Genomic DNA, 14,226 nt, shown 5'->3' on the forward strand with positions numbered 1-14,226 from the left:
ACTACAAAAGTGAAATTGTCTTGGTAAGACGGGAAATGTGACTGCGTTCGGTAGCCTCCATATGCCATTCCTTCTTAGAAAGTGAAAAGAACTTTGTATTTTGTAGTGATTTACAGGGACTAATGGCAGCTATGGGCACTGACTACAAAATGATCAGTGGAAGTTGTTCGATTCCTCCAAAGTAAATCTCAGGTGTGTTCTACTTCATAGTTGGCAACATACTGCCATCGATTCCGATTGGGTGCGCATATTGCTTGAAAGAAATGTATGATAACACAAGATAGTTGTTATTGCGTTTGAACTATGGCAAGTTCATATGGTAGATTTCCGGGTACGTGAATGCCATAGGCATGTTACTTGGGCTACAATACGTCTACACCAAATTCTGTTCCTCCTTGTGCCTCTGGGATAGCCGCGCCAAAGCACTTCATTATAAAAAGAAATATTGACCTCAGCGTCAGTCATCTGAACCAGGATCTCACAATGTTGTGCACGAAGTATTTGTCGAAGCCAAGAACGTAATTCTGCCTACTCTTTATATTAGATTGGGCCTAATAAGGAACTTCGTTAAGGCCATGAACAAAACTGGGTAAGCATTTCTAACTTAGCGCAAGAACTTCCCCTGTCTTAGTGAGGCGGAAATAAAACAGGGGACTGTAGTGCGCCGCCAGATACGCAAACTGTGCAAAGATGAGCAATTCAACTCAATCCTGACAGGTGATGAAAAGTAGTTTGGAATTCGTTTGTCAAGTGTCAACAGACTTTCTTGGAAATGATAGGGCAAAAAACTGTAAGGATATTGTGGCAAATCTTTTACAGTGCTACAATAGATCGATGCAGCATGTTCTTAAAGCTGCATTTCCTACATTCCCACTTCTTTCGTGGAAACTGTGGTGCTTTTACCAACTAACATAGAAAATACTTTCATCAGAAAATTTCGGATTTGGGAATGAGATTCCAGGGAGCGGTACGTATCAGTGTTAGCTGATAACTCTTGGACACTAAACAGGATATCACCAGCAGGAAACTACAAACGTCAGGCGGAATTGTTGCGCCGTTAGTGACCTTCCACCGAGGGGTAACACCAAGGTAAAGCTTATATGGGTATAAGCTTAAATGGGCAACAACGTAATTATCATAACATCAAAACGAGAGCTGGTGTTGGATTTTCATTACCATTTTTGCCATCTGAACACGAGAAAACATCTACATTACCTCTTTTCATAGCAGTTATAGGGAAAAGAGGTAAACTTTTGTTGGCTAGTACAAAAGACAGGTAACAGACAGAGGAGCAGCAATGCAGTGTTTCTCAAACAGTTGTTCAGTGAGATATGAAAATATGCTTAACGGAAGTTTACGGAAGAGACATGAAAACAAAAAAATGGACCGGGGAACAGATTTTAGTGAATGAACTAATTGAGTCTAAAGAAACTTAAATGCAAGTGGACAGCACCCAGGCAAATGTATAGATCTTCGTTGGGCTCCTTGGCACATGAAAAGAATGAGACGACGATCTAATGTACTCTGAAGGCACATGGAGGTGTGCAGTACAAGACCACAACGCCTTTGTACAACTTGCATGGTTATGGTTAGGTGGTTTTTTACTATACACTCCTGGAAATGGAAAAAAACACATTGACACTGGTGTGTCAGACCCACCATACTTGCTCCGGACACTGCGACAGAGCTGTACAAGCAATGATCACATGAACGGCATAGCGGACACACCAGGAACCGCGGTGTTGGCCGTCGAATGGCGCTAGCTGCGCAGCATTTGTGCACCGCCGCCGTCAGTGTCAGCCAGTTTGCCGTGGTATACGGAGCTCCATCGCAGTCTTTAACACTGGTAGCATTCCGCGACAGCGTGGACGTGAACCGTATGTGCAGTTGACGGACTTTGAGCGAGGGCGTATAGTGGGCATGCGGGAGGCCGGGTGAACGTACCGCCGAATTGCTCAACACGTGGGGCGTGAAGTCTCCACAGTACATCGATGTTGTCGCCAGTGGTCGGCGGAAGGTGCTCGTGCCCGTCGACCTGGGACCGGACCGAAGCGACGCACGGATGCACGCCAAGACCGTAGGATCCTACGCAGTGCCGTAGGGGGCCGCACCGCCACTTCCCAGCAAATTAGGGACACTGTTGCTCTTGGGGTATCGGCGAGGACCATTCGCAACCGTCTCCATGAAGCTGGGCTACGGTCCCATACACTGTTAGGCCGTCTTCCGCTCACGCCCCAACATCGTGCAGCCCGCCTCCAGTGGTGTCGGGACAGGCGTGAATGGAGGGACGAATGGAGACGTGTCGTCTTCAGCGATGAGAGTCGCTTCTGCCTTGGTGCCAATGATCTTCGTATGCGTGTTTGGCGCCTTGCAGGTGAGCGCCACAATCAGGACTGCATACGACCGAGGCACACAGGGCCAACACCCGGCATCATGGTGTGGGGAGCGATCTCCTACACTGGCCGTACACCTCTGGTTATCGTCGAGGGGACACTGAATAGTGCACGGTACATCCAAACCGTCATCGAACCCATCGTTCTACCATTCCTAGACCGGCAAGGGAACTTGCTGTTCCAACAGGACAATGCACGTCCGCATGTATCCCGTGCCACCCAACGTGCTCTAGAAGGTGAAAGTCAACTACCCTGGCCAGCAAGATCTCCGGATCTGTCCCCCATTGGGCATGTTTGGGACTGGATGAAGCGTCGTTCCACGCGGTCTGCACGTCCAGCACGAACGCTGGTCCAACTGAGGCGCCAAGTGGAAATGGCATGGCAAGCCGTTCCACAGGACTACATCCATCATTTCTACGATCGTCTCCATGGGAGAATAGCAGCCTGCATTGCTGCAAAAGGTGGATATACACTGTACTAGTGCCGACATTGTGCATGCTCTGTTGCCTGTGTCTATGTGCCTGTGGTTCTGTCAGTGTGATCGTGTGATGAATCTGACCCCAGGAATGTGTCAATAAAGTTTCCCCTTCCTGGGACAATGAATTCACGGTGTTCTTATTTCAATTTCCACGAGTGTATGACTGAACACAACTGTGTAAGCTGTAATGACATCGTTTAAAATTGAACATTTGTCACGGAAATACGCGTTTTTACACAGTTCACAAAGTGACAATGTTAAGACACCCAGGCTGTGGCTGTGGCTAAGCCATGTCTCCGCAATATCCTTACTTTCAGGAGTGCTAGTACTGCACGTTTCGCAGGAGAGCTTCTGTAAAGTTTGGAGGGTGGGAGGCGAGGTACTGGCAGAAGTAAAGCTGTGAGGACGGGGCGTCAGTCGTGCTTGGGTAGGTCAGTTGGTAGAGCACTTGCCCGCGAAAGGCAAAGTTCCCGAGTTCGAGTCTCGGTCCGGCACACAGTTTTATTCTGCCAGGAAGTTTCAGTGTTAAGACAGTTGTCAAAATTATGCATCTCATCCTCAGAAAGTGAACTAATTCTAAACACAACAGTATCAAACCGCATCTCTCAGAAAGTTAAATAATCCTAAACACAAAAATATTAAATTTTAACTAGAAGTTCCTTCACAAAATTCTTTGTACGATTACTTCATACTGTTGGCCAGTACTACGATAAACCATCCAGTTGCGGTTGAAAGTTCAGTACTATTTTTAGGACGCCAATCAAGTCTATGGAAGATGGTTCGTTCTGTGACAATTTGTGCAAAGGTTACCCAAGGTCACTCAAGTTTACAGTGGACGCAAGCTGGTGAACCAACAAGTTTACGCCTCTGCACGTGGTGTTTACCTTAGCCGCGATGAGTTATCTGCATGGCAGCTCTCGCCCACTGAAATCCCCATAAATTCTAATTAAGCCTTTGCTTAATTTTCCAACATGAACTCTCCCTATGTTTCTCGATATGTGAGAAAACATGAAGTCATCCCTAGTCATAGACTATGGCGCTATACATGCGCATGGCTAGAGCAGTGTCCAGATTATAAAGGCCTTTCAGTTCTCGCAAGAACAATTAACTGGCTGGTTCGTTTCTCCACAGTTAGAGCTCAATGACGCTACAGCTGATTTCTAGGTGGAGGTCAGCCTCTACGAGCGCAGTGTTCACACAAATTTCTCCTCTGTGTCATACAGAACGTTATGCGCTCCACTCTGCACTTGACGCCAGTTCAGGGTCGAGTCCCCCATAATTTCCGTCTTGTCTTTTTCACAGCCAAGCTCTCTCCCCACCTGGGCTCTTTTGTTCTGCACATCATGGCTTTTTTCGACCCATAAGAGCGTTCTTCTTGTTTTGTGGAAACACTCTGTACCAATTGCAAGGTCCTTATCATTAAATTACGTCGAAACTTTCGCTCTTTTCTCCTTCACAGCGCGTTTCCGCCAATCGGACGTTTTGTGCCCGTTCCAGACACCTAATTGCTTTCACATGTGTAGCACTCACTGGACATGTGATCAAAAATATGTCCCTGATCTAGTTTCGTATCCATTTGGAATTCCGAAATGCTGTTTTCTAAAAGTTTTCTTCCCTGTCCTCCCTCATCTGGGCCATTATACTCGCTCTCCCCATATGAGTCACCTGGTCGGTCGTTGACTTTTCACCTGGGACTCGCCTTTAAGTGGTTTCCATGGTACCCCCTGTATCACGGCCTTGCCTCTGTTCGCCGCACTGAAATTCCAAACTAAAACGCATTTCGCTGCTTGTTCCACCTTCTGCTCACAGTCATGCATTATATAGGAGTAGTCTGTTAATACAGTCGATTAAGTGTCATCTCTTTTGCATTACATACTTAAAGGCAAATCTGCTCATTGCTGCTGAAGTAAGTTAGGTGTCAAATTTGCCTTCCCATTATGATTATGAACTCCTACGTAAGTTGCGAAATTGACCTTCATTTATTCTGCCACCTTACAAACAACTAATGTAAAATGGGTCTGGACATCCAGAAATCCATAACTTTAAAATTCAGTAAACTGAAGTGAAATAATATTGCAGTGGAACACTTGGCAGATGACATTGATAACTGTCAAGCTACACCGATAATTGACAAATAATTATAGAATTCGATATGGATGAAGTAAAATCTGAAGTATTAAAATAGTGCTGTAGTAAATGATACCCAGAGAAATCATACCTTCCAAGCACATTATTAGAGGTTAGATCATTGTCAGGAAGGACCTTAGAAATTTATCCATCAGTCAAAGTACGTAGCTCTACGCTCACAAAATAAAAAAACTGTCCATTCTGTAGCTATATCCAAAATGACTGATTGTTGACCTAATTTTAGCCTGCAGTGGTTCAAGGAATAACAGAGACATAAACAAATTCCGGAATGAAATGTTGAGGAAGGAAGATTTTACGACTTGGACAACTTGTCATTCCACCATAGATATGGGTTGTAACAGTTTCTGTTGTTTTAATAGTATCCTAGAATAATTTATAAGCCTCTACTTCAAAAGCCGCTCATAAAGCTTAGACTAAAAGGCTTTGATGTCAAAGACACTATGTTATATGATCTGCACACGGATGAGAGTAGGGTAAATAACTTGAGATTAAACTTGCTTTCATCTAAAGATAACCAAATTTTCCTTTTTTGATTTTGTTTTAGCCGGTCATAATACATACTAAACATCCCTTGTTTATTATGCTAATTTCATTACCTTTTAAATATTTCATTTCCTTTACAAATCTGTATGTCCAGTTAAAGGTGAAAAAATGTACGAAACTGGCTCTAATATTACACCAGTATGTAACAGTGCATTTTGTGTGGCAATCAAAGCTAAAAGCTGAAAATGTCATAATTTTGAACAATTTGTTCATGAGCCCACTCGAAGCGTAAATGGTTGTGAAACTATACTTGACCTCCTTCCTATAAATACTCCTGGAGAAATTGTGAATATCATGACGAATACAGGGACTAGTGACCTCAGGGCAGTTGATGCTAGGCTGAATACCGTAACACCTACAACCAAAAAAGAAAAAAAACGCAAAGTACATGTATTTAAAAAAGCTGCTAAAAATGCACATTCCACCTTTTCAAAAGACAGTCTTCACTCCTTCCGATCTGATCATGTAAGAATAGAAAAGTTATCGAATGATTTCAAAGAGATAGTATTGACAGCAATTGAAAGACGTATACAGCATAAATTAATAAGTGATGGGCAGCAAAAAACGCATGCCAAACATAAAAAAGAACGTAAAATCCCCAAGGTTGCCAACGTTTTGCAGAAGTTCGAAATATAGCGCATACTTCAACGCGAGATGCATTTAATAATTTCCACAACGAAAGTCTGTCCCTGATTCTGCCAGAAAACCGAAAGACATTCTGGTCATACATGAAGCACATCGGTGGCAAGACGCAAACAATACCGTCACTGAGCGATAACAACGCTGAAGTCAGTGGTGACAGTACCACTAATGCAGAGTTATTAAAAAATGGTTCAAATGGCTCTGAGCGCTATGCGACTTAACTTCAAAGGTCATCATTCGCCTAGAACTTAGAGTTAATTAAACCTAACTAACCTAAGGACATCACACACGTCCATACCCGAGGCAGGATTCGAGCCTGCGACCGTAGCTGTCGCTCGTTTGCAGACTGTAGCGCATAGAACCGCACGGCCACTCTGGAAGGCAGAGAGATTAAACACAGTTTTGCGACCCCCCTGTGGGTTCGGGGGTAAGAATAGGTCCACGGTATTCCTGCCTGTCTTAAGAGGCGACTAAAAGGAGTCTCAAACGTTTTGGCCTTGTGAGATGGTCCCCTAACGGGTTTGACCTCCATCCTTCTAAATTTTCCGAAGAGCGAGCCGATTGCGGAAGGGCGCCTTACAAGGAGCGATGTGTCCATCATGCATTACCATCTCTAGCCAGGTTTGTCGTCATCGCTTAGCAGTCCCGCTCACCTACCATCTCTTGGGCGTGGATTTGTTCTTGGGTGCAGTTTATTGCAGTCTGCTATGCTGTGTCGCTTTCTGCGCCAATGACGATATTGGACTACATCACCTGAAATCCAGCACGGTAGCCAGTCCGTTGTGGTGGGGCCGCCATGTACCCTGTTGGTTGTAGCCCCCTGACTACACAGGGATCGCTCTGCTGATGCCAGCGCCGTTAACTCCCCACGTATGCCAAGGAGTAGATGCCTATCTCCTTGGGGCATTGGGACTCCCGGCAATGGCCATCCTGCCAGGTGGTCGTTGCTGAGGCTGGGTGGCGCCCGTGGGGAGGGCCCTTGGTCGGAGTAGGTGGCATCAGGGCGGATGACCCGCAATGAAGCGTGGTACTTCATCTCTTGCTGGCGGCCAGCCGCCAGCAGTCTCTAAGCGTTCCAGGGCTCAATACAACGCAACTACATATGACCCCAAATCGTTCCCCTCCCTGGCTACACCATGGGAGGAACGAAAGACTAAGGATGCCAGCGAACCATACTCGCCCCGCTACCTGGTGTGTACGAGAGCTGATGGTGAATCCTTTACATCCATGAAGCCTCAGTTCTTCGTCGAGCACTTAGAGGACAAGTTCGGGGAGGTGGAGGGCTTGTCCAAAATGTGCTCGGGCTCGGTTTTGATCAAATCGGCGTCCTGCGCCCAGTCCCGCCGGTTACTCGATTGTAACAAGCTGGGGGATGTCCCGGTTACAATCACGCCCCATAAGACTCTTAATATGGTCCAGGGCATAATATTCCATCGGGACCTTCTATTGCAGTCCGATGACGAGCTTCGCGCCAATTTAGAGCGGCGAGGTGTTCACTTCGTCCGGCGCGTACATCGTGGTCCAAGGGATAAGCAGGTTGCCACCAGTGCCTTCATCTTGGCCTTCGAGGGTGATACTTTACCTGAGAAGGTCAAGGTGATGGTCTATCGTTGTGCCGTCAAGCCATATATCCCTCCTCCGATGCGGTGCTTTAAGTGCTGGCAGTTCGGGCATATGTCTTCCCGCTGTACTTCCAGCCTCACATGTCGAGATTGTGGACGCCCATCACATCCTAATACTCCATGTGCTCCGCCTCACATCTGTGTAAACTGCGGAGAGCACCACTCGCCTTGCTCGCCGGACTGCAGGATCTCCCAGAAAGAGCTCAAAATCATGGAGTATAAGACCCTGGACCGCCTGACATACACTGAGGCCAGGCAGAAGTTCGACCGCCTCCATCCTGTTCGAATGACTGCCTCTTACGCCATGGCTACTACTGTTATGGCCCCATTAGCTCTCCCTCAGACTGCCACCTCTCAGAGCCGGAATGCTACACCTGCCCCCTTGATGGTAGGGGGCACTTCACTCCCTGCTGCTCCTGCACTACCTGCCTCAGGAGCAGCAACCCCCAACCATCGGGGACATCAGTCCCCACTTCTAAGCTGGGGAAGCCTCAAACTTCCCCAGCTCGAATAGCACGGAAAGGGTCCCTTGGGTCCCTTCCTTCCCAGGTTTCCGCCTCTGGGAAGGGTGACGTCAGCAACTGGAAGAAAAGCAGACCAGCGGCTGGTCGCAGGGCTTCCCGCTCCTACTCCGTCTCGGAGACTGACTCGCTGGAGCCCTACCAGCCAATGAAACCCAAGGACCAGAAAGACAAGACGAAGAAGAAGACCTCTAAGGCCAAGGACCACGTTGGTGGCATCCACCCCACTGCTCTCCCTACAGGCTCTGCGTCCGAGGATAAGGTGGAGATCCGGGCGTCCGCTGAGGACCTGGATCTCGCCGGACCCTCAGACACCATGGAAGCAGATTGTACTGGTCCTCCATCGGTGGCAGCAGGTGACCCAGTGGCGTGATCTGCCTCCTCGGCCCCTTCACGCCTTTTTCGGACATGGATAAAGCGATACTCCAGTGGAACTGCAGCGCTTTTTTCCACCACCTTGCCGAGCTTCGCCAACTCATCAGCAGTCACCCTTTCCTCTGCATTGCCCTACAGGAAACTTGGTTTCCGGCAATGTGGACCCCTGCCCTACGTGGGTATCTGGGTTATTACAAGAACCGGGCAGCTTATGAGAGGGTATCTGGTGGAGTCTGCGTCTACATCCTTAACTCTGTCTACAGCGAATGTGTACCTCTTCACACACACCTTTAGAGGCTGTCGCTGTAAGGATGTGGACGCCTCAGCCTATTACTGTATGCAGTTTGTATCTTCCGCCAGATGGTGATGTCTCGCGTCATGTGTTGGCTGCATTGGTAGCACAACTGCCACCTCCTTTTGTGTTACTGGGCGACTTTAACGCCCATAACCCCCTGTGGGGTAGCGCCGCGATTACTGGCCGGGGTAGAGATGTCGAGACTCTTGTCTCACACCTTGACCTCTGCCTCTTAAACACGGGAGAGCCGACACATTTCAGCGTCGTCCATGGCACATTTTCGGCCATCGACCTTTCTACCTGCAGCCCCGGACTTTCACCATCCATCCACTGGAGTGTTCATGACGACTTATGTGGTAGTGACCATTTCCCCATCTTTCTGTCACTACCACAGCGTCACTCTTCTGAACGCCCCTCCAGATGGGCTCTGAATAGGGCTGATTGGGGCTTGTTCTCCTCTCTCGCCACTATCGCACCTCCTTCCCCTGCCACCATTGATGAGGTGGTTCAGTCGGTCACCACCGGCATCGTTTCTGCGGCGGCATCTGCGATTCCCTGTTCATCCGGGTCCCCTCGGCGGAGGACTGTGCCTTGGTGGGCGCCCGAGATCGCAGAGGCGATTAGAGATCGCCGGCGGGCTCTTCAACGCCATAAGCGGCACCCGTCCTTGGAGAACCTCATCGTTTTTAAACAGCTCCGTGCCCGTGCCCGACGCCTTATTCGCCAACGGAAGCAGGAGTGCTGGGATCGGTATGTTTCCACCATTGGCGTCCGTACCTCTGCATCGCAGGTTTGGGCTAAGATTAGGCGACTCCATGGCTATCGGCCGCCTGTCTCTGTCTCTGGGCTTTCGCTGAATGGAGTGGTGTGTACTGACTCAGACACGATTGCGGACCGGTTAGCAGCGCATTTTGCTCAGTGTTCCGCATCTACGAATTACCCACTGGCCTTCCGCTCCCGGAAATAGCGGTTGGAAAGTTGGAGGCTTTCCTCTCACACGCGCCACGCGGAGTCGTACAATGCTCCTTTCAGCGACTGGGAATTCCAGAGTGCCCTATCTGCTTGCCCTGATACGGCTCCTGGGCCAGACCGCATCCACAGCCAGATGCTGAAACACCTCTCTGTGAATTGCCAGCGACGCCTCCTAGATGTTTTCAACCGCATCTGGGTTGAGGGAGTGTTCCCGTCTCAATGGCGAGAAAGCATCGTCCTCCCCGTGTTGAAACCTGGCAAGAACCAGCTGGAGGTGGACAGCTACCGCCCCATAAGCCTCACCAACGTTCTTTGCAAGTTGCTAGAACGTATGGTGAGCTGGAGGTTGAGTAGGCTCCTCGAGTCTCGAGGCCTTCTGGCTCCGTCTCAGGGTGGGTTCCGTAAAGGCCGCTCTGCCGTCGATAATCTGGTTTCCGAAGAGTCTGCCGTCCGTACAGCCTTTGCACGCCGCCAACATCTGGTTGCCGTCTTCTTCGACATGCGGAAGGCGTACGATACGACTTGGCGATATCACATCCTGGCCACACTTCATGGGTGGGGTCTTAGGGGCCCGCTCCCGATTTTTATTCAGAATTTTCTGTCGTCTCGTTCCTTCCGCGTGCAAGTTGCTACATCCCATAGTCCCTCCCGGGTCCAGAAGAACGGGGTCCCACAGGGGTCTGTCCTCAGTGTCTCCCTGTATTTAATTGCGATCAATGGGCTCGCTGAGGCGGTGGGATCGTCCGTCGCAGCTTCGTTGTATGCAGACAACTTCTGCCTCTACTACAGCTCCGCTGGCATTGCAGTTGCTGAGCGCCAGCTGCAGGGCGCTATCCGCAAGGCGCAGTCGTGGGCTGTGGCGCACGGCTTCCAGTTTTCGGCCGCTAAGACCTGCGTTGTGCATTTCTGCCGGCGTCGCACGGTTCACCCTGAGCCACGCCTTTACCTTGACGGTGAACCTCTTGCTGTGGTAGAGACGCATCGGTTCTTGGGTCTGGTATTTGATGCCCGGTTGACTTGGCTGCCTCATATTAGGCAGCTTAAACAAACGTGCTGGCGGCATTTAAACGCTCTCCGTTGCCTTAGCCACACCGGATGTGGTGCCGATCGGTCCACCCTCCTCCGGCTGTATCAAGCGCTGATCCAGTCCCGCCTTGATTATGGGTGTGTGGCTTATGGTTCGGCATCGCCATCAGCGTTGCAATTGCTGGATCCCATCCATCACTGCGGGATCCGACTCGCCACAGGAGCATTTCGGACAAGCCCTGTTGACAGCTTACTTGTGGAGGCTGGTGTTCCTCCATTGCGGATCCGGCGCGACCGACTTCTGGCCGCTTATGCTGCCCACGTTTGTAGTTTGCCAGGGCATCCCAACTACCGTCTCCTGTTCCCGCACTCGATCGTCCATCTTCCAGACAGGCGGCCCCGGTCAGGGTGTACGATCGCGGTTCGCATCCGGGCTCTACTGTGTGGGATTGAGTTTTTTCCTCTCCCGCCTATTTTCCGGGCCAATCTCCGTCTGCCCCCTTGGTGTGTGCGCCGACCATGCATTCGGCTGGATTTGGCACAGGGTTCGAAAGACTCGGTCCGTCCTCCAGCCCTCCGCCGCCGCTTTGTTTCTCTCCTTGCCGAGTTTCCCGGATCTGCCGTGGCCTATACCGACGGTTCGATGGTCTCTGGTCGCACTGGTTACGCTCTTACTCTAGAGGATCATTGTGAGCAACGGTCGCTGGCACCCGGGAACAGTGTATACACTGCAGAGTTGGTTGCCATCTATCGCGCCCTAGAGTATATCCGCTCCCGCTCAGGTGAGTCCTTTGTCATCTGTAGTGACTCCCTGAGTGGTTTACGAGCTCTTGATCAGTGCTTTCCTCGTTCTCGTCTGGTGATGGCCATCCACGAGTCGCTCCATGCTCTTGCCCGTTGCGGCCGCTCCATGGTCTTTGTTTGGACCCCAGGTCATGTCGGCATCCCGGGCAATGAGCGGGTTGACACGCTGGCTAAACAGGCAATGAGTTCACCGGCTCTGGAACTCGGCCTTATGGAGTGTGATCTCCTGTCGCTTTTGCGCCAGAAAGTGCTTGGTGCCTGGGGTGACGAGTGGCGCACACTGCCCACGCCGAACAAACTTCGGGCGGTGAAGGAGACGACCGGTGTGTGGCGCTCCTCCATGCGGGCCTCTCGGAAGGACTCTGTCGTCCTCTGCCGGCTGCGCGTTGGCCACCCGTGGCTGACGCACGGCCATTTGTTGCGCCGGGAGGACCCACCGCTATGTCGCTGCGGGGCAGCTCTGACGGTGGTCCACATTTTGGTGGACTGCCCGCTTTTAACAGGACTCAGGCAGACGTTTGCGCTGCCTGATACCCTCCGTGCCCTTTTATGTGATGACGTTGCTATGGCGGACCTCGTGTTGAGTTTTATTCGGGCAGGGGGTTTTTATCGTATGATTTGAGTGTTTCTCCTTTTATTTCCTGTATTGACTTGGGCCTTTGGCCTGTGGTTTTAAACTGTGGGTTTTAATGTCATTTGGTGGTTGGCTTTTCCTTATTTTCATGGTCGGCCAACCACCTTCACACTCGGTGTGATTTTAGTTCCGTTTGTCTGGTCTTTGTCTGTCTTTCTTGTATTGTGTCGTCCCTTGTCTCAGTTCTCCGTTTTTAACGACTGACAGTTTTTATTTCGTGTGATTTTATCGTGGAACAAGGGACCGATGACCTTAGCAGTCTGGTCCCTTCAATCCCACACCCAACCCCCAACGGTTTTCCGAAACGCCTTCACAAAAGAGACGAAGTAAATATTCCTGAATTCCAATCAAGAGCAACGGACAAGATGAGAAACACAAAAGTATCGTCGGTGTTACGAAGCAGCTTAAATCACCTAATAATGTCAAGGCCTCAGGTCCTGACTGTATACCAGTCAGGTTCCTCTCCGAGTATGCTGATACAATACCTCCATATTTGGCAGTTATATACAGTCGCTCGCTCACAGAAAGAACCGTACGTAACGACTAGAAAATTGCTCAAGCCACGATAAAACCCAAAAAGGGAAATAGGAGTAATCCGCTGAATTACAAGCCCATGTCATTTCCGTAGGGTTTTGGAACACATACTGTATTCAAACATTGTAAAGTACCTCGAAGAAAACGATTTATTGACATATAGTCAGCACTGATTCAGAAAATATCATTCTTGCGAAACACAACTAGTTCTGTATACCGATGAAGTAATGTGTGTTATCGACAGGGGATGGCATATTGATTCCATGTTTTTAGGTTTCCAGAAGGCTTTAGACACCATTCTTCCCAAGCGTCTTCTAACGAAACTGCGTGCCTATGGAATATCGCCGCAGTTGTTCCACTGGATTCGTGATTTCCTGTCAGAAATGTCATAGTTCGTAGTAATAGACGGTAAGTCAAAGAGTACAACAGAAGTAATATCTAGCGTTAACCAAGGAAGTGTCATAGGCCCTCTTTTGTTCTTGATCTATATTAACGGCATAGAAGACAATCTGAGTAGCTGTCTTACATTGTTTGCAGATGATACTGTCATTTACCATTTTGTAAAGTTATCAGTTGACCAAGACCAATTGCAGAATGATTTAGATAAAATACCTGTATGTTGCGAAAAGTGTTAATTGACCCTGAATAAAGAAAAGTGTGAAGTTATTCAGATGAGTATAAAAATAAATCCTCTAAATTTTGATTACGTGATAAGTCACACAAACCTGAAAGCTGTAAATTCAATTAAATACTTAGGGATTATAACACAAATAACCTAAATTGGAACGATCACATAGATAATATTGTCGGTAGAGCATGCCAAAGACTGCGATTCATTAGCAGAAGACGTAGAAGGTGCCACAGGTCTACTAAGGAGGCTGCTGACACCACGCTCGTTGGCCTTATTCTGGAGCACTGATGTGCGGTGTGGCATCCGCATCAGGTGGGACCGATGGGTGACATCGGAAAAGTACAAAGAAGGGTAGAGCATCTTGTACTATCGCGAAATAGGAGATATAGTGGCACAGACATGATACGTGAATTTGAGTGGCAATCATTGAAACAAAGGCGTTTTTCGTTGTGATGGGATCGTCTCATGAAATCTCAATCACCAGTTTCCCACTGCGAAAACATTCTGTTGGCACCCAGCTGCATGGGGAGAAATTATCATCAGGATAAAAAAAAGAGAAATAAGGTCTCGTACAGAAATAATTAAGAGCTCGTTTTCCCGCCCTCCAT

Source organism: Schistocerca gregaria, chromosome 3 (assembly GCF_023897955.1).
Source record: "Schistocerca gregaria isolate iqSchGreg1 chromosome 3, iqSchGreg1.2, whole genome shotgun sequence".
NCBI lineage: Eukaryota > Metazoa > Arthropoda > Insecta > Orthoptera > Acrididae > Schistocerca > Schistocerca gregaria.